The sequence below is a fragment of the Lagopus leucura genome, unplaced genomic scaffold (genome assembly GCF_019238085.1).
Source record: "Lagopus leucura isolate 7727_CA_CO unplaced genomic scaffold, USGS_WTPT01 Super-Scaffold_100002, whole genome shotgun sequence".
Classification (NCBI taxonomy): domain Eukaryota; kingdom Metazoa; phylum Chordata; class Aves; order Galliformes; family Phasianidae; genus Lagopus; species Lagopus leucura.
The window spans coordinates 25554519-25575900 of record NW_024962263.1 but is presented as its reverse complement, the minus strand read 5'-3'; positions in this window follow the sequence as shown (position 1 = coordinate 25575900).

The following is a 21382-nucleotide window of genomic DNA, read 5'->3' as shown; positions in this document are numbered from 1 at the left end:
TTTCCTGTCCTCATTATGTACCTCGTTGTTGACTTCCAAATCTAGTATTCTGAGAGAAAAGATTTAACAATTACATATCAGAAAGCAACTTAAAATATTAAATGAACAATTTTACGTGGGAAATGCAAATACAAAAAGAAATTGAAATGTGCTGAAGGAATATGTTTTATTTGGAGAAAAACTAATTTTGAGAAAAGAAACATTTTGAGTGGAAAAGTAAAAGGGAAAAAAAAAAGAAAAAGACGGATTGAAATCATAGAATTAAAAGCAAATGGGCCAACAAATTAGCTGCAACATTCCAGAATTTCAATTTTGTCTTTAGCTCATTTTCTTATTCTTCAAAATAAGAAGTTTTCTGTCAGTTTTCAACATAAATATTTCATCATTTTTCCCTCTACTTTTTTTCTACCTGTGCACTTTTTATGCCATTAGGTCAATAATGTTTGAGCTATTCTTCCTGCATAAACACGAAGTTTCTGGAAATTTTAGTTCTTGAGAGTTCTGCTTTGGACCTTTGTCCAATCACTAATATGAAAATCTTATTTAATAATGAGCATTACCATAGCAGTCTACCATTAAAGACAGAAAAGCCAACCTAAACTTCACTTGTTTGTAAACTGCAGTATTTTTCCACACTCTCACAAGCTACTTATCCTCATGATTCATTGCTATATTCAAATTGAATGTTTTCCTGGAGAAATCTTTAATTTTCCTCATTTGAAAGGAGAGAAAAACAACATTAACACATTAAACACTAATTAATGATTAATGACTATTTTCTACACTATCATATTCGATGCTGTTGTTTGAAATAATTTTTTTAGCTTTGTCATTGAATTCTCCAGTCTATATTGATCATAAATAACAGGCAGTATTAAATTGTTTGCATACTGGTTTTTGCAATTGAGCATTTGTACATTCATGTAAACTAATTTTATAATTACTGATGGGAGCACACTCCAAAAGCTGTATGAATCCACTCATCTCAACCTCCACTTTAGAGGGTTTGTAAAATGAAAAAACCATTTGCAACTGGGCAGTAAGTCTCCTATGATTCACCAGTAGTTTAATCCTTTGTGCAAACTCCATCTGAAAACATCTAGGAGACTGGAATTAAGCATTCAGTAAGAAAGCAAGGCTGTTTTCCAACAGTGATGACCTCCCTGACCTACTAGAGAACATCAAAAATTACACGGATACATTAGAAAGATTAAGACAAAGACAATAATAACTCCTGTGATTTATCTTTCTATTTTTATGAAAAGTTCACCAGTTTGCCAAAAATGATAGACAGGAATAGATAATCTCTGTTCTTTATCACCAGATCAGACAGACTTAATGTTACCGCAGCAAAGACAAATGCTGTGCTTCTATTCATGGAGGCCAAAGAAAGAATTGATCATTTTTTTCCCCCTAGGAAACATCAAGTTAAAATTCTTTACTTTGAGGACCAGAGTTATAATTCAAATGACATTTGGAAAGGTGAAATGAGTAGACAGTTATTATTACTAATGTACATTTATTTCAATAGTTGACACAGCCAAGGTCAAAGAGCATTGACCACTTCCACTACAAAACTATTCAGTAGACTGCCAGGGTCTGTGATGTTTAATCTCTAGTGACACAAGCAATTTTATAGGTAATACTAACAACAAATGCATATGAAGAATCATTTATTTTTAAACATACTGGAAACTTGTCTTTTTTTTTAATATCAAACCAATCAAGACTGATTAAAAAACTAACTGCTACAATTATCACATGTTTTTTGGAAGGTCTTGGTTGAGTATCAAGAAATAGCAAAGCCAAGAGAATAATGCATGTGGGTTGCTCTGAAGGTAAATTCCTCTATATATTTCCATGGAAACTACAATAGATACAAAGAGCACAATAATTTTATTTGACAGATTAAGTACTCATCTACAAAACAATATTTTTCAACACAGTTGCCACTATTACCTATGCACTTTCACCAGTGGTGAACAAGAAACTGCATGCTGCACTCATAAAAATCTGCACCTGTGGAAGTGACCCATTGCTTTGCAGCTGCTATGGCATCATTATTGATAGGAAAATGTTGATCATGCAACCCATCCTTCATTGGTCAAAACGGAAAGAAATGAGAAGGCACCGAAACCAAAGTGTAGAGTGGGTTTGGTAAGACATTCCAGAGAAGACTTGCAGTGTGTTCCATGGTCTTTGAACTTGTATGGGGCCCGGCATTATCATGCTGCACAAGGAAGATTGTCTTTTTCTCTGACCTGACTCTGGAAGTATGAGTCTTCAGTTTAGTTGGTGTCATGATCTAATGGTCAGAGACTCTGCTTTTTTGGGGCTCTAGAAAATATAGAAGGATCACCCCTTTCCTATCCCGAATGACAATGCACAACACTTAACCCACTCAGGGCTGCATCTTGAACTTTTACCTTGACAGGGAATTCACAAGTCCCTACTCCAAGGAGGAATATAAGGAAAATTTAAGGAAAATAAGGAAAGCTATAACAAATTGTTCTGAATACTGAAGGAGATGAGGGTATCTCAAATTATTCTTCAGACAGGTTTCTTGTAGGACTAGCAAAACCTTTTAAACATCTAGCAGGAAGAGAGCAGCCCTCCTTCAAGAACGTCTATATATTAATTGTCAAAGCTATATAAAACCTTTGACCTACTATCTGACCCATCTCTATCCCAGACATCTGTATTTGGGTATTAACTACAAATTACCTTTCCACTTTCACTGTGGCTGGCTTATCTCCAACGTGGCATCCTCTTGCCTTCCACTCCGTTAGCTATTTATAGCTGTTTAATGGGATTGATGCAGTATATCTTAGAATAGGACAGACTATGCTAAAAAAAATTCCGCAAAAACCATCAGTATCAGAATTAAGACTTCAATGACAGTGTAACACTCTACATTTTCAAATTTTTATGCAGGTTCTACAGGTAATTACATGAAGACATTCTTCCCCTGAAAAGAAAGCTTCTGTACAGTGCTAAACCCTTCAAAATTATGAGGGAATAATCATGTTATTAATGTTAAAGGATAATTTACTTAAATCTAGAGATACAGTTTTCAGAAGAAAAAGAAAATAGCAGAAAGCTTGCATAATAGTGAAAGGAAGGATTTCACAAAACTACATTATTTGCAAGATCTAATGCTGAACATGTAGATAAATAGGACAGAGGCTTGCAATATGTTGACCTAGTATTTTCAGACAGCAACAAATGGGAGAACATTTCCCTAGAGGGGAAAGAGAGTCAAAATGTTCAGAAGACAGGATGTAGTTACATTCCTCTTTCTCTTGTTATTTTGCCTCCAAATCCACATGTTTATATGAATTTGTGAGCACGCAGAAATATGCACAAAGTATCATATTACTCTATGTCTCCTAACCCTATACAATATAGTAAAGCTGATGATATAGACTAGCTGAAAGTCCTTTTAAATCTTGAGTCTGGAAGTGATTAATATCATCCATTAATTTGCACATACAAATACTTAGCAAACAAGTTATCTCTCTTTTACAGATGTGGTGAGGCATTACCTCTCCTGACTTTTCAATTGCAATAGCACATGCAAAAAGCAATGCGTTTTTGAAATCATGAGATATAAATCCTTTTGTGATAAGAAACTATGGATTACAGGACACTGCAGTGAGAATTAAGCCTTCAGTGCCTTAAAACATCTTTTCATCCTTTCAAAAGTAAAGGTTTTTTCCTGTTTGTAAAAGATTTGGCATGAGAATATTAGAAAACTGTTGTTAGAAATTCTTTTATTTATCTGTACAAAAGAGATGGTGCAAGAAACATAGTTTAAGCTTTCTTAAATTCATTCACCAAGATTGCTTTAAGATCTTCAGTGGAAGCTTACATTGATCATCTGAACGGACTGCTTGTAAAAAGAAGAAAAAAATCAGCTTGAGGTCTCCCTTATAAAAAAAATCAGCTTGAGGGCTGACTTATAAAGCCTATTTAGGAGTTAGGAAATAAAGTTGTAGTATGCTTTATTTTGTGGAGAATTTGCAATTTTCCATTACTTTTGATTTTCTGTTGTGAAGTTTAGGAACATTTTCTCTATTTCAAATATTATACCATCCATCTCTTTTTTTGTTGTTGTTGTTTGTTTTTTTTTGTTTTTGTTTTTGTTTGTTTGGTTTTTTTTTTTTGGTGTCAATCTTTTCAGGATGTGTATAAGAAAAACTTATTACAGAGGGAAGTTCTTAAGCTACATCCATGGATTAAAGAAAATGTGAAGGAAAATGAATCTGGCATCTTCCTAGTCATTTAAAAAGATCTGTTAAGGAACTGAGTTGCTGTTACTCTTTGCTTAAAGTTTAGAGGCATATCCTCCTTCCAGTGTTTATGAACACTTCAAGTGTAAGATCCTTAAAGGACTTACTAGATTTCAATAATTAAATGTATTGTTTCAATATCTATGACGCATATTCATAAAAAAGACAAATCTCCTGTAATAGCAAATTATTATTTTGCCTTCTTTCTGCAGATCTCAGTAGCATACTCAATTTAGACTACCTGGCATCCAAACCAAGTGATGTACTGTCTGTAATATTTCCTGTTGTCTTCTGATTCTTATTTGGGCCTTGAATGTTACCAAAATATGAATCCTTCACACCAGTCTTTAAATCTTCCTAATCTGTAATAAAATAGGCTTCTTGTCTGTCAAAAGATGCAGTGCTCACCACTTAAAGTCAGAGATGGCTGAAAGATCCTGAAGATTTCATTAAACCTAAGACAGGAACTCAGCTATATCCTGGGTGCAAAGCAGTTCATTGCCATGGTTCAAAAAAATCACCAAAGCAAAACTAATTATTGGCAGGCGACATACGTGTAGATGACATGGCCCTCTGCTGTTTCTGATGAATTGCTTGTCCTTAGACGTCTTCATGTTCACAAGTTTTTTTCTGCCACCTGCCTGCCTAGCCAATGGGACAAATTTGTCTCACAAATCTATAAGATAATGTTTTAATTTGGAAAAAAATATTTCCTAACTGAAAATTCTAATTTGAATTAATAGTTGAAATGTTTGATATGAGGATATGCACGTGTATAAATTTATATGCATAGGACTCTGCATAGGGTACACAATTAAAAAAGTTGAAAGTTGAAATTTCCACTACTATTACACAATTGTTATATGAGAAACAACAACAATGACAAAACATCTAAACAATCATGTTTGACTGTAGCACACAATTACATTTTAACAATTTCAAACTTCATTACCCAGAGCTTGCTTATAAGCACATTTGTCTCTTGAGATTATCAGTGAAGGCTTGGCATATAGAATAATATATTCTCTGTCATAAAATGTTTTCAGAAAATCCAATAATAATCAAAGAAAACATTAGTTCTTTGCTCTCAATATAGTATATTAGGGTGTGTTCCAAAGTTTGATATACTGGTCAGAACTACTGCATTATGAAAATCAGAATGTCAAAATATGAGAGATTACTGTAAAATTATTTGGTAAAAATCTGGAAGTATTTATGTGGATCTAGAGATGTAAATAATAACCTGTATTTTTTTTGTGTCAGTTTTTATGGTTACATGATCACTTGCCATTGTTCTATTTTATATAAGAGATTCAGAGTATTTGTTAAGCCATCAGTGAAAAATAACTTTTTTTGGGGGGGGGGGTGAAGAAAGAGGGGAAGAGGGGTGGGACGAAAGTCTCAGTTTGCACATATTTTTTATATATCCTTTTCCTTTTCCTTAGGAATAAATACAAGAAGATGTTTAACTCAATTAGAATGTACCGTACATAAAAATTGTAGCTACCAGTTGTTGGATTCTTACAGCCAAACTTGTTTCTACTGGTGATTACCAATGGTTTTATATTGACAACTTGCAATGTTCAACAGAATCTTGGAATGAAGATGTAGGGAAACAAAGACATGTTAGGAATTTTTCATTATCAGAACAATATGTAGAGGCAGATTCTTCTGACCTTCTTGGATCCCTTCCTGCCCATCAGGAAGATTTTTATTTCATGTATATCTTTATTTATTTTCAATTTTTTTATTAACGTCCTTGTCCTATTAGTATTGCAAAGATAAGAAATGTTACTTTTACATAGTTGGGGGGGGGAAAAAAAGATATCAGTTTGCAAAATTGATATATCAAATAACCATGTACACTTGATTACAGGACAAGCCAAATGTAGTCGTAAGTTCAGTAAGGTCTTGCATATGTTTCCTAAGGGAAAACACACCCAAGGATAAACTTGCTGTACACCTAGATTTTTAAATGATTATTACTTTGGTTATACTGTAGGCATCTTTGAAGAGAAAGGCCTTCCATTTACCAAAGCATTTTATTACTACTATTTACATAACTGTAAGTGCAATCTTTTCTATATAATCTTTGGTGTCTTTAGCACTGGTGTGAGATGTGATGATGCTAAATAAACGACAGTACTGGGGAGCTGTTTCTTGGACATATGACATTCACAGTCATTCAATTTTTTTGTATGGACAGATTTTTTTTAGAGGCAAAAAAAAAAAAAGAACACAAGCAGAACTTCTTCAACATACTAGGTTTAAAATAAGTCATTGACTTAAAATTATCTGACATCTCTTTCAACCGTGTTCAGAACAGAAAATCTTACCAACTTTCTGGATTGCATGACTTAATTAGGATAATGTCTGAAAACTGTGTCTTTTGTTTTTAACATAGTTCTCATAAAAGACCATTTCATTATATGAAAGGCTAAGGTGACTATTCATCTCTGTACAAGTCACAGTCTGTCACAATCTATCTTCTAGGACCTGTATTTCATCCTCTGAGTCTCTTTCACAGAGTTCTTAAGGAAAAGTCATCAACAATGCCATTAATTCAGAAATCATCCTTCACCTTCATTCTTTCATGTTCCTGTTTGTATGAGGAGCATTAAAGTCAGCGAATGAAAAAAGGAAAATCAAATGTAAGCCTGGAGAACAAACATAAGGAAAACAATCATTCAAGAATTTTGAATGCATAGGGATTTTATTGGTTCCATTTTTGTTGCTGTTTGTTAGTTTCATTTTGGAGAGTTTGGAGAAATAAATAGTGTGGTCAATAAGATAGAATTTTAGTGGTCATATTTCAGAAAAAAAGAATCCCTGAGTAATTGCTTAAGCAATGAAAAAGTTCAACAGGGGACTCTATGATAACCAAGCTTGCCAGTGTCATTTACAAATAAAATGAAGTGAAAATTATATTGATACCTTTCAACAAGGTGACTTCAGGAATATGGGAAAAAGAAAAAAAAAAAAGATCCACAGACAAGAAAAAAGGACAGATAGGAATTTTTGGTTGGTTGGTTTCTTTGTTTGTTTTAATTTACGGTAAGTTTCAAAAGACTACTATGACTACTTGGCTTTTTGCATTTCTCTTCTACTTCTAACAGAAACTTTAATCTTTAGAGAGTAAACTGAGATATGTGCAAGGGAATGAAGAAAAATATTCTGTACTGTAATTGGTTACAGATTAGATACTGTAAGAGAAAAATTAAATAGCATGTTCCTTTCTCAGATTAATGTTATCTTTCACACTGTTTGTTCAGAATACAACTCAAATTTACACTCAGTTCACTCATGTCAACTAATGAGTTGTATCTGCACACATTCATGAAATGGCAATACCTACACGTCAATGTGAAGCAAAGAGCTTTTGTCATGTATATAGTCAAGGAAAGATTAAAAAAAGAAAAAAAATCAAGTTGGAGGCAACTTGTAGAAGGAAAACAACATATATTCTTTGGATAAAAAAGGCTAAAATATCTTCAGCTTGGAATAATATTGTGCTATAGTAGATAAATCAGAATAAACCCAGTTACTGTGGTTTTACACTTTCATAACCAAATTCAGTTGATTTAGCACAATAGATTTTATGAAATATTAGTACTAGTGGCTTTATTGCCTTGCTTTCTATGAGGATTAGTATCATACATCAGCAGTATTTTTCTGAACTTCTACCTGAGAAATAAATTACAACTGCTCCTGTGAACTTTCAGGCACCAAATGCGCACCATGACAGTTTATGTGATGAGCAGACATTTCAAACCAGCTGCTAACACTTATAAAAGTTTGCTGATTTCAACATACGTTGTTGTGGAACTCAGTGAAAGCATGCCTACTTTTTCACAAAGGAATAATCTCCAAATTTCCGCTTGAGATGCAAAAGTAGATGCATCTACTTAAGTTAGGTTTCTCTCTCATGAAGCCAGCAGATTACAATGGAAACCTTGTAAGTTCTTTGAAGAACCAACACAAATACTCCAAGGAAACATGTAGGCCTTGCACAGGATTTCTGGGCTTCCCTCTGGACAGTATGCTCCTATTACCAGAAATTGGCATAGGTTAATGTAAAACATTTTGGGAAGGTATCAGTATTACTTACAGAATATGTATGTATTTATATCTGTAGAAGACATTTTCTGATTTATCAGATTTGATGCTCAAAACTGGAGAATGTGTTGAGCAGTGGCAGCCTCATCAGCTCACTCACCTTCCCCCAGTTTTACAGTTTTGTATGAAATCGTATGGTATGGAAAATCCCTTTGGCTAGTTTAGATCATCTATCTTGGTTCTGTCTCCCCCCAGATCCATGTGCCCCCCCAGTGCCTGTGCAGGCAGAACGGTACAAAACCCTGAAGCTTCCTTGGTTCTGCACAACACTGCACAGTAACAATTAAAACGTGAGTATGTTATTAATACTTTGTTCTTCTAAACCCAAAAGATGACATCATACCAGACACTATGAAGAAAATAACTGTATATTATTTGAAACTAGGACAGCATATAAAAAAGCTATAAATTTGCTATATATAATCAGACATTTTAACTGTTATTTTTATATCTAAAAATGATACTTCCTCCTCTGAACTATGGCTACAGTACTATATAAATAAGTGTATTTCCTGTATTCTAAAAGTTTTCCTACAGCTGTTATTTTTCAGCAACACACACTAGATTGTCTCTTTTTCCTTAGTCAAGGTAAACCTTCCTTCCTGATAGTCAATAAAGTTCACCAAGAACAATCCTATTTTTGTCCATCTTAGCATTATGTCTTCCTGAAGTAATTTTTGCTGTCAGGAATTCATTTTCAACACTCTCAATCCAATCTTGGGCGTGTTTTTGGCATTTCCATAATATTAATAATCCACTGACTTTTCATCTAGCATCAGTGAGTCACATGTTTATTTGTTTAAATGCTGGGTGAACATACTCAATTATACAAGGCTTCTGAATCAGAAGTGATGGTGCTGTAACATTCCACAAAAGATTGGTAATTAAATAACATGATTCTGAAACTACCCATTACGAAAAGTAAATGAACATGTTTTTACCACTGAATAAGGCTGTATTCCTTGAACACTGAAGTTCTTCAGAAAAGATTATGCTGTATAACAACAACAAACTTGAAAAACAACACAAACAAAACCCTTTGAATATAAGCAAGGTGAGATTCCAAATTTCAAAATGTATAGCAGTGCTTTTCTGAGCATATCAAGTGTAAGCCATGCGAGCCAATCAGTGTGTGGATCACTTTAAAACAGAGATTCATGTTTATTTGCTTGGAGCTGAGGCTTTCATAATAGCCCATATGTGTTAAAAGTGTACTTTCAACATAAAAGTATTATTCTTGAAGTTATCAGTTTTGCATACGTTAATTTCAGCAGAAACTGCTGATTATTTTCTGTGGTGAACTCATTAAATATTTTCAGGAATATCCTTTATTAATTTTAAATTTCAATTTATGAAATTCAGGTGCCTGTTTTGGAAATGTGAGTGATTAGGAAGTGACAGAGATGCTCCACCTGCAAAGGATGCACAGCTATTTCTGTGTTAAGATCTACCTAGGGCTTACCTCTCCATTTCCTTTAGTAAGGATTGATGTTTTAGATTAACTCAATGAAGCTTTGCAGATCTGATTTCTCTAGCTGCAGTCATAAAGGTTTCTAGACATAAAAGCGGTGCTCCAGCATGGCCCATTGGCCAAATTGAAGTACACCCATCCTGAAAGGTCTTTATACAATGCTTTCAGTGATTGCTCATTTCTGGTCAAGAGCACAATCAGCCCCAGGGCAGGTAGAACTATATTCCTGATTGAATGAGCTTATGACTTTGGAAGTTAGAAGGGTCTGAAGAAAAAAAATCTAATGAGATTCTGTGGAATTATTAGGACACAAAAATTCTGGTACCAGTAGTGTCAATTGAGTGATCTAAAACTGGTTTTATGAGAAGAGTTAGTGCTATAAATAGATCTTTCCTTTTTCCTGTTTCATGCAGGTAGAAGTCATCTACTACATACATCTCAGATGGATAGATTAAAGATATCTTGTGAAAGAGGGTTTGACTACTCTGGTTTTCCGTACTGTGAATAGTAGGGCAGACAGGTGCAGACTAATTATTTTTTCTCTATGACTAAGGATTTAGGAAAGTACCTTTTTTTATTTACATGCACTCTTTTGATTTACATGCCACTCTGATTTATGGTTTCAAGGCCATCCCTTTGCCACTCAATCATTCTGGTTTTAAGTACTGCTATGATAAAATAAAAACAAATAATAACTAAATAATGAACAAAAAACAGATGTCATAAAATGATTTAGATTTATTCTGTTTATAGTGAAAAATCAGTCTGACCTTGGAATAATAAAAGTTTTACACGAGTTGTCTACAGGGGAGTTTTGTTCCTATATAATGTAATAAGGGGCATAGGAGGTTGAAAACAAGGTCTATGTAACATGCAGTGGTACTGTGAGCAAAAAATCATAACAGATGTGTTATTCAAAAAGACTAGTTTATACAAAAGTAGCTTTGGGATGCTGTTTCTTTCAAATTTCTAGGCTATGTAGGATGAAGCAAATGAAATGTGCATGGTGGAACCATCAGAGAATTCATTAGTGTTTTAATCTCTATTTTTTATTGAAAACAGTATTCAGATTCTGGCATTCTTACTTTTTCTTATTGCTTCTTGCTCAAACAAACAATCTCAGTGATGCACAAGAGAGTACTTTCATGAGTGTGGTGGATAATCAGGTAAAAATGACATGAATGTTCTTCAGAATGATTTTTTTTCAACTTACTCCTCCCGATATGCTTTACACAACTGTTCATATTCCAGCATCCTCATTCAAAAAAAGTGGACAAACTAGGATAAGAGAAGGCAAAATATTAATATTTTAAAATATGGCTGCCTAATGTGATTATTGGGAAACTATATTTATTTTATGTGCACAAACAAAGGCAAATGCCTTAGCCAATGCTCTGAAATCTACTATTGAATTTTTATTTTTCTGGCAAATAAGAAATACCAGTATGCACATGAAACAGATTGTAATGCTATTTAATTTACAAAAACAGCATTTTGATTGCCTTTGTGTCTTTATTTAGTGATCCTTTTACTCATTAGCTGAGATTTATAGTATTTCCTCAGATGTTCCTACTAGTTCTGAAAATAGATTGCCATCAGCAAACTAGAAAAAGTGAAAAAGAGTTTAGACTCATCCTAATCACTCCATCAGTACTGCAGATCTTGTTCAGTTAGGGACTAGGCCGTGGAAAATGGATGTGCTGAAATTCAGAGAAACCTGGACAGGCCAGAGAAATGAGCAGAAAAGAATCTCATGAAGTTTGATAAAGAGAACAACAAACAGGGAGGAGTAAATCCAGGCATCAGTACATGCTGGAGGGACAAGGAACTGGAAAACAGCGCTGTGAACTAGCAGGAGATGAGTCAGCAATGTGCCCTTGCCACAAATAGATCCAGTAACATCCTGGATTGTGTTGGAAAGAGCACTATGAGCAGGTCAGGAGTCTCACCTCAATACTGATGAAAAAGTTTGTGAATTTGTGAGTACTCAGGACAGTTCCAGGCTTCTGGTGTAAGAAGGATAGGGGCTTGAATGAGTCCAGAATTGGTCAGCAAAGATAATAAGGGACTGTATCATGTTTCATATGAGAAGAGTCTGAAAGGCAGGACTCTTACACCAGGGAGATATTAAATTGATATTAATTATCAAAAAAACATTACTTTTGGAGTGACCTATGGATATATTTAAGAAAAATTATCAGTGTCTCCAGAAGGAGATACATTTTTCTACAAAGTGCTTTTGAATTCACCTTTGTGTCTTCACACTTTTACTAAAATATTTCAGCAGAGAAATGATACCACCTGTTATAGGAAGGTTGCAAGAATATATTCATAATAAAACTTTCTTTTTACATACATATAACTTTCTGAAACATTCAATTTTTTTTACTTAAAGTTATATATTGCCCAAAGGAAATAAAAGAAAGGTTGTTAAAATTGACTGCATTTAATAAGAATGAACAAAAATACATTCTGTAGGCATTCCATGCAATAACCATGAATTTATGAGCTAAGCTTTTAGTGGTTTTGACCCTAGGTTATCTGAGAAAACAGATGTTAAAAGATTAGAAATCTGGTGGTTTGGTGTTATTTAAAATTCATTATTATTATGAATTGTGTCATGACAATTCATATTTGAAGTTGCTATGGAGCATTAAACTATGCACACTTAATAATTACATTAATACATTTTTAAAAAAAGATAAAGCAGAATGTCTCCTTGATGTAATGATTTCTTGTGGAAGGAGTTGGTCATGGTCTTGACATAGTGTCCACACAAGAGATCACATTGTTTCTGAGCAAAAATGTGAACTCCTAAAACATATTCCAGTCTTTATGCATTTTTTCGAAAAGAGACTACCAGTACTCACGTCTGCTGAGAATCAAGAATTATTGGACCCAATACCTTTGGACCCGACAGATTTGATTCTGTATCCACTCAGCTCTGCAATGAATTTCAGTTTAACAAAACACAAGTAGCTCCATCTCTCTATATTTCAGTTTTCCTCACTTGTAAAGAGGGAATATTTTCTACAAAAGACAGGAAATAAGGTTCTTTGATAGTACATATGGAAATACTTTGCTGGCTGAAAGCTGTTTACTCCGGTCACACTCCTGTAAATAAAAATAAACCCATCTGTTATCTTAATTGAACAAAGTATTTCAGTACCTAAATAGAGGATTTTTGAATGCATACAATGCACTATTAGGACACAAATAGTAGATACAACCTGCAGATAAATAAGAGAAAGAAGCACTATGAAGAATTTCATATTTTGTATGTACTTACAGCAAAACAGTTGTCTTTTGGACACAAAGGGAAACCACAAGGCAAAACTGTAAAAAGAGATATTATGTCTAAAGTAAGAAATATAAAAGTGGACTAATAAAAAAGGACCTGACAGTCTAAGTTTCTACGAAACCAAACTTCATCATTTCATCAAAAGGGGAAACATCTGTTATTCAGACGAAAAAACTAAAGAATCTGAAGAAAAAAATTAAGCATCTGCTGTGTTATTCAGTACAATTTCCGTGACTTCTTAAGATACTGTGGACATGTTTACCAGACGCTGTTCTGCTTCTCTAATATTTATGAGATTGTCTGTGTCTAATCTCCCCTGCTCTCCTCTAATGGCATATTTATGGCGTGCTTGGTCTTTTGTTCTAAAGGTCTTTAAACTTGTTGGGGCAAACAACTTTGGTTTTTTTTTTTTTGTGAGTGAAGATTTTCTGACCCTATGGGTGAGATTTATCTTGCCTAAATTGTCTTAAAAGCTCTAAAACTTAATGGTTAACCTAAGTTTTATACAGGGGCTCCTTCTATGACTAGTGATGGATAAGAGATTCACCTAATTTTAGCCAGCGTACTGAAAACGGTGGGATTATTTGCCTTTTCGGCATTGTTCAATGCATTACCAGCATCTAACACACAGACATGAGCAACCTTGGATGAACGCTTTGTGCTACATCGTGTTGCTTGTCACTAATGTAGCTGTGACACAGCTTCATCATACTCCTTATCCTGCTGTTTGTGCAGCTGCCAGGAAACCTCTAATTCCTTACTAGTCCTAGCATGGAGATGGAGAACTCTGTTCCCTCCAGCTCATGTTACTGAATCATTCAGCAACGGTTCAGTTTTGCTGTCCAGCACGTGCTTCTATTATGGAGTGTTACATGAGGAATCACCAAATCACAGAATTGTTGAGGTTGCAAGGACCTCCAGGTCCATCTGGTCCCCCTGCTCAAGCAGAGACTTCTACAGCCACTTCCCCAGGGACACAGATGGCTTCTGAAGATCTCCAAAGAGGAAGATTCCCCAAACTCTCTGGGCAAACTGCCAGTGTTTTGTTACTATAAAGTGCTGCCTGATGTTTCTCTTTGGGCTCATTTTTTCTTGTCCTTTCACTGGATGCTACTGAAAAGAGTTTGGCTCCTTCCTATTTGCAATTTCCCATTAGGTGTTGATAATATTCCCCAAGCCTTCTCTTCTCTAGGTGTGACTGATCTAATATGGAAAAACCTTTTGAAGAGACTGGCAAGGACAATGTGCCCCTAGACTTCAGGAAATAGTGTAGAGAGGAAACTGTCACAGCTGTAGCAAACAAGGCTGACTTTACCTCAGGAAAAAGGGGACCAGAGAGTGACTTTTTTTTTTTTTTTTTCAGAGAAATAACTATGAGAGCAACATCTTGTAGTGGAAATGTTTTTCCCAGAGTTCATTAGATGATTATCATCCAGACAAGCATGGAGGGGAGCAAAGGTTAAGTGTGGTTCAGCCCAACATAGAGTATGAAAATTAAACTAACAAAAGAATTTCAAAGAGAGCAATTAATTTTAACTGGCTTCAAACCACTTTTTCCTCCCTTTTGGGAGACTGGGGACAATGTGTCGTGACAATAATTATATATAGATGTGTAGTGGAGACCAAATTATTACTGCCTCCCATTGCCATTCTCATCCGTTTCCCCATACAGTCCTCATCAATAACAGTGGGTGAGACAGAGGCTTTCAGTTTTGTCTGTAACACCACTTCTCATCACAGAATAAAATATTTGAGATTTAGAAGACATGTAAGCACTACTAGGATGGCAGTCTGTCACTTACACACAAGGATAAGCAGACTAATTCAACATTTAAATGACCACCTTAGTAGTTCCCTGACTGGAGCTGGTAGAAAACCACCCAGCACTCCCTTTAAGCTGTTTCTGGTGGTTTGTTATTGGTCCTTGACACAACACTATTTGTTTTTCATTCATCAGCTTGTACAACGAGCTTGTATCAGTAAGTGTTCAACTTGTAGGATCATGTTGGAGGCTAGTGAGACCTCCAGACAATCTGCCTATCCATGTAACCTACATCATTAACTCTGACTATGCTGTGGGAACATCTGTTCAGAGCACTCCTTCTAAGTGCACAAGATGAGATTCGCGTACTTACTTGATGTTCTCTCTTAGGTTTCTGTTAACCACCAACTATACTCTCCTTTTACAGGCTTTTATGATCATTGGCTGTGGCAATTACAGCATCAAAAAATCTTCATTGACAAGGAGTGAGAACAGTGGAGCATCCTCCAAAATCTGTGATACCAAGTGTGGAAGATACCACTTAGCTATTTGGGTGTTATGCCACACAGCTTTTCCAAGGAAAACCATGGACTATGCATTGTCCTCAATCAGTACCCTCCAGGCTAGGAGTTCCTCAATCATATCTATGTTTGGATGGCTGACTGCACTGCTATGAATTTGACAGACCAGCTGGATGTCACAGTCATAAATCAATTGTATGCACAATTGTTTTCTGAAGCACAGCTTGCACTGAGGAATCTAGCAAACCATTTCAGTAACAGTGGATGTAGTATACTCCTTTATGCTCAGCCTGGCCTCACTCCCATCTCACGGCCTAGTAATAGATAAAGAACAGACGTGTGATCACTGGGCTCAGAAAGTGTTCTGCTTCAGTGCTCATAAACAAAACACTGCCCTAAATATCCTGTCATTTTTATGATTGTGCAGAAAAGTCCTTCACTAGACTTTAATGTTTATCATGACATAATTTTGCATGTCTTACATACAGATTGTGAAAGAAAGGCTTTAGCATGAGAAAATGAGTGTTTATTTATAGGGGTATTCTGTTTAATTCTGTATGTTAAAATCAAATTAAATTGTAAATATGAATTACAAGAATTAAGAGCACTGCTTTTTATGAACAGGTAATGTAGCTGCATATAATAAGAAAACATTTGTCTTATACCACTTATGAAGTAAGAAATAGTATAGTTCTGATAATGAATAAAGAATGTTAGTTGTGGCTAACCTGAGTCATAGCTTGTGTGGATTAATGTATCTGGAAAGACTTCTACCTTTCCTTGTTTTATAATTAAAGATGTATTCATAGTTGTTTTCTTTTTTTTTTTTTTTTGGGGGGGGGGGGGATTTGGGAAGAATTGTTTTATTGATTAAACTTAGGAAAGTTATTTCTCTGTATCAGTAACCTCCCTCAAAGATGTACAAGAACAATGAAATAACAATTCTGGATAGTATGAACAGGCAAAGTTCTCTGGCTTATCAACTGAAAAAAAAAGTAAATCTGTTGACGAACATCGAGATAGAAATTAGATGACGTGTAGTTTTATTTAATACATTACCTCTAGATAATTGTGTCATCTTTGTCTAACCGTATGAAAAATCACAATTATCTGTTACTTGTAGGAAAAGATTTTAATGTACATTTTGACCAATCGCAAACCTTCTTAATTGATTATTAACATATTTCACAGTGCATCATTAAAAAAAAAAAAAAGAATATATTTGATCTTGGAAATGACCAAGACAATTTTGAAAGAAGTTTATGCTGTAACTGATTTACATCAGTATCTGAGTCAATTTTTTTTTCCTATCTGAAGACGTTGATCAGAAAAATTAATTTCCTGTATTGTTGATACAGTTATAATTACTTATAAATGTATAACACATTTAAAAATTGAAACTTGGTCTGAAAGAAGTCCAGTAAATAATACAATGCAAAACTAAAAAAATGTAATTCCAAACTTGAATTGCAATAAATGATTTACTTATTGTGCTTTTAAAGGATGAAAAGAAATGGGAATATTCTTAAATCCCTTTCCTAACTGTTGAATTCAAAATGGAAATCACAGTCAGTTGGAGGAAAAATGGTAAAATTGAGAGCAAAGAAAAGAAGAGAAAGAGATTAACTCACTGAGGATGAATTAATGTAAAGCAGTAATTTGTGCATTTCGATGAACAGGGATAGCAGAGAGCACTGTAATACTTGGTCCAGATGTTTGATATGATCTAGGGTAGTAAATCAACTGGAAAGTCTCTTTTTTCCTGTAAGTATTCTGCACAAAAGAAAGAACTGCAGTTATTCTGCAAGAAGAGGAGGTAGGATTTTTCTCTCATGTCTATTACAAGTTATCTTACCTTGCCAAGGGAATTGAGATTTTTGGGAATGAATAAGAATCCTTTCTGGGTCACAAGGTAGGATAAAAGTTTCGTAACCTGGAAACATTAGTTGGTGCTCTGAAGCCTAACAGAGCCAATACTAGTATAGGACTAACCAACAGTTGCCAGAAGAAATGCACATTAAAGGCCAGAGAGCAGAGGGAAGGGAAAGTCCAGAACAGATTGCAAAGAAGTTGTCATAAATCAAGAAGAGTACACAGCATCTATACACCTGGAGAAATTTTGAGACAATGAAATGGAGAACCAATAGCTCTTAAAACTGTCTGTGAGTCCACAGGTTTGAGGAGATATTATGGCCCCTCTAATAGAGAGGAAATAAAATCTTGGGAAATCTCTATTCAGCGTCAAAGACATATCACTATATTTGAAACTACTAAGGAATACTTTGGGGAATAATGGATTTTTCCTTCATATGCCTTGATTATCTTATTTTTCAAAGAAGAAAACAATAAACAAAATAAGCTCAGAGGCTCTCAAATGCTATACGTAGCAAAATGATGAATGCAGTGTTAAGATTCAGCTTTTTCAGTACTCAGCTGTATGAAATGCTGATGCTCTAGATATCATTTTTACTCTGCCTTATTGTGACAGGCTTTTCTTGTATGTGAGTACTTACAATTTATCACACCAATGTGATGTAACAAAATGTTACTTTCTGCAGAATAAAGTGTAAATCTATCTAAATTAATTTATAGGGAGGAAGAACTTTTCTGATTTCCTAGCTCACAGTTTCTCTTTGAAGTACCACTTATACAAAGACATTTTGTTTTGTGTTTTATTACTGTTCTTTCAGTTTGCTATCTTACCTATATGATTATTCAAAAGCCAGACAGGAAACATAAAGCCTGCGTGAAAATAAAATAAATGCCTAGAAAACACTTTTTTTTTTTCTTTTCTTTCTTTTTTTTTTTTTTTTTTTTTTTTGAGAAGCAGTGTAAACTAGAAGGATGAGGTGAGCAGATTCATCTTATTTCCCCAGTGATTGGAAGTAATGAAGCAGGGAATCAAAGCAAAAGAACAACCTTCTCAATTTATGTTATTCCATACATAAAAATTGATGGATTTTCATATATCTGTTCTTTAAAATAGAGACCAATACATTTTATTTTTTAAACAACTTGATTAGAAGTGAAAACTTTTTTAATATACTGATAAGAAAGTGAAAAGCTTTATGTTTCTAAGCAAACTATATTTATTTTTTTCCTGCAGTTGGCAGAAAGAGCGGCTTCCAAAATTTTCCTTTGCTCTAGTCATAAAGATATTTAACAGACCATAAATTTGACAGCCCGGATTTTATCTTCTTTGGAGTCACATGTTATACAGAATGTTTTCAGTTTGTGGTTTACCATGACATATGCAGTATCAGAACAACTTAGGTCTTGTCAAGATCACCTGTACAACTATTGCAGTTTCAGTGAGTAGGTATTGTAACACTGAGAAGCCGGTTGTTGTTTTCCTAAAATGTTTCCACTGACAGAGGAAACAGGAATGTCAGTAAAGAGAAGTCTGGTCTCCCTGTTTTTTTTTTTTTGTTTTTTTTTTTGTGTGTGTGTGTGTGTACTTACAGCAGCATTCTACTGCTGTTGTTCTGACCTCAAAATTTATCATAAAATGAATACATAATATTGTGTAATACAGTTATATGCTTAAGGAAAGAATGTAAATTGATAAGGGAGGTCTCCCTTGGGACTATTTAAGCCTTTCGTAAGACACAAATGCCATAAGGATTTCCTTTTCACATCTTCTAAAAACAGTATAAAAAGATATTGAGAAGTGCTTGATTAGCCAGAATTAGAAGAACTTCATTGAATACAGAAGATTTGGAAATAAATACTGGAAAAGAGAAGTAAAGCCAGAAATGAAAAACATTATCATGCACTGTCTTGGGCTTCTGATGTCCTCCTCTGCCTTATGACAAATGGTTATCCATGGGTGAGATCATGCTCTGTCAGCATTCACAGCTGTGCCTATAGGCAAAGAGTAGATGAGGAAGTGTGACTGATTCTGATTTCTGCGACTGAAACTCTTTCTATAATGTATAGAGAGCTTATTAGAGGGGTTGATTCATTCCTGGCTCTGTCTTTCAGCTCCTCTTTTTGGCATCCTTGCTAATCACAAGATATTCCATGGATCCCTGTGCTAGGTTTGGGAAGAAACATTCTCCAGAAAGTATTATTGAAGCATGCTAGGTGGCCTTTTTCTGTCTTGTTCTTGACATGAATAGGGTTTATATGGGAGATTTATGTTCCAATGTTGCAATTCTGGCAGATGATATTAGTGATTTAGGAAGGACCTGTTGGAGACCTTAAAACTGTCCACCTTTATACTGAAAAATCAATGCTGGTGCAAGTCTACTGAGGATTCCTAGGTGATTTATTCCTACTAATTAACACAGTTGAAGTCTCTGCTTCCAATTGCTTTTAAGTTTGATATTTCACATAGTGTTTCTGCATATAGAGATACACAGCTAGTAGGAAAATAGCTGAATGAGAGAGCTATCTTCTTAGCATGCAAAGGATGTGAACAGAAAATATGAAGAAATGAAACGTGCACGCACATAAAAAGGCAAACCCCAAATTAAAGGATAAATTTCAAAACAACAAAATAATAACATTTATCACTTCCTTAATTATTAACCATAGTTACAGTCTCACTGTATTCATTTAGATGAGCACTGCTCATCATTAATAAGCTTCAAGCAGTTTATAGGATATTAGCTGGACGCATCTTGTCCTATAGACAAAATGCAAAAGAAATTGTTACTCCTTGTCATTAACAGCAACAAAATACAAATCATTTAGAGAACAGTCACACAGCCTAGTACTTAGTGATTCATTTTACCATATAGTACTTTCAAAATTACTGCATTGAAAAGCTACAATGTGATCTCTCTCTTTTTTTTTTCTTTATACTTCAGAGACTTTAATTCATGTGTGTTTTTTTTTGTTTTTTTTCTTCTTATGTGAGTGTTCGGGGGGGAGGGAGGAGGGAAGGTTATTTATTAAAAGAAGATGTGAAGAAGAAGACTTAAAGTGCAATATGCACTTCTCGAAACATACAAATTTACACTTAATAGATTATCCAAATCTGGGAGAATCTATAACTTAATATTGAATTGCATTTTTAAAATACTATCTTGCATAATTTTTTAAAATGTCAATCTCTTTAACAAATAAAGGAGTGAGGTTTTTTTTTTTGTTTTTTTTTGTTTGTTTGTTTTTTTGTGGATTCCAGAGATAACCCTGATATTCTAAGTTGAAAGCTGACAATAGTGATCAGGAAAAAAAAAAAAAATCATGTTACACATTATGCATTAATATACCATGGTATATGAAGAAACAATGTACTACTGAGAAAAACTGATCATTTCACATCATTTAGATAAAACAGACAAATTGGATTTAAGAATCCTAGACATACAAAAGTTCATTAGCCCTGATGGGATGTACCCATAAGTGCTGAAGGAGCTCTCTGGGGAGAGTGGATTTTATGTAGCCAGTGTGAACTCTCCAGCCTAGCATATACACCTACTGCTATTCACACCCTGTTGACAAAGATGCTGGTAAAAAAAGATGTGAGGCCCTGGGCAGGGAGTGTCATGCAGTACCCCATTCTGTCAGCCCCTTAGCTTAGACAAAGTCTCTGTGGGAATGACTCCACCATCCCCCATTGTGTCATAGTGCTGTGGAATGATGACTGGCATTACCCAATCTAGGCTTGGCTGTGTCTGCTTCTATTCCAGGTTTTCTTCCTGCCTTTTATACTGTTTTTTGAGTTGCCAGCTCTTCTTTTCAAAAGTCTTTTTTAAATTCCTTGGTTATTCCTAAGATTGATAATGGATTCTTCCTCTTCAGCTTTATTCTAGGGCTGGCTCTGTTCAACATTCTTATCAGTGAGACATATGCAAGCACTGAATGCATCTTCAGCAAGTTTGCTATTCATAATAAGCTGAGAAGTGCATGCTGCATAACATACTTCTATTCTATTCTATTCTATTCTATTCTATTCTATTCTATTCTATT